The following is a 1,123-nucleotide window of genomic DNA, read 5'->3' as shown; positions in this document are numbered from 1 at the left end:
CATTTGTTTTATAAACTTTGGGGTTTTCAAAGGATGGTTAGTATGCAGTGTCAAAGAGAAACATTATATGTATTTTATTTATTTGGTCAGGTGAATTTTGCTCCCATACTACAGAAAACATTCTTCTCTTTTTTTATATAAGCCATAGAACATATCAAAAGTTTGCACTCATAGTACATAGTTCGAAATATTTACTAAAAATAGTATTTTTCAAGCTATTGTAAATTTCTCATTTGTTAGTTTCACAATTCCAGTCTCATAGAGTTTTTTTTATTTTATATAGTGTTTTCAAACATATATTTTTATTTTATAATTACACGGTTTCCCTTATTTTTGTCTGTTGTATAAATTTAGTTATTAAAATAATTTCAGAATCTAAAATAAATATAAACTAAACAAATTTAACTTATTGTAGTTTATTGTTGTAGAGAAATAAATTCTCTGTTTAACTCTCATTTTTAGAACTCTGTTCCCGTCATCACAGCAACAGTCTCCAGGCTCAGCCTCATCATTTTTTTGTAACCTTTGGGAAGAAGAGTTGCCAACCTAAATAATTAGATTCCTGTGTTTTTAGTGAACTAAGTCACTATAATTTGCAATGACAAGCACCCGTGTTTAATATTCTTCCTGACTTCTTGTTGCCTTTATTAGACAAGACTAGCCAACTAAGCCATGAACATCTCTAGGAACAGTTATTTTGAAATCTCTGTTCGTCACGAGATGGAGTTCGATTGCAAAATTCCTGAGGCCGCTTTCAACTCTAATATGCCGTTATTTTATAGTGACATAATTATCAATATCTCTTAGCACATAGTCCAGTATAAATATATGTTAACTTACGAATAGAGACAGAGGCACTCATGCAATATATTTATTTTTATTTGCACTCTAATGCTGTGGTAGCATTTTTTTTTTCTGATATTTTCTTTGGTAATCCTCTGGCTACTCCAGTGATATGGAATGTACCTCCAGTTTCAAGAATCGCATCTATCTTGTTCACTATTGTTTATACATTACACGGAACATTCTCTAAATCTGGAAGGCATTTAATGAACATTTACTTATAAAATTAAGAAGTGAACAAATAAATATCTTATAGAAAATTGGTTTTGCCTGTATTGCA

This window comes from Mandrillus leucophaeus, unplaced genomic scaffold (assembly GCF_000951045.1).
Source record: "Mandrillus leucophaeus isolate KB7577 unplaced genomic scaffold, Mleu.le_1.0 Scaffold1113, whole genome shotgun sequence".
Classification (NCBI taxonomy): domain Eukaryota; kingdom Metazoa; phylum Chordata; class Mammalia; order Primates; family Cercopithecidae; genus Mandrillus; species Mandrillus leucophaeus.
The sequence above is the reverse complement of the archived record's forward strand: the minus strand, read 5'-3'. Positions refer to the sequence as shown.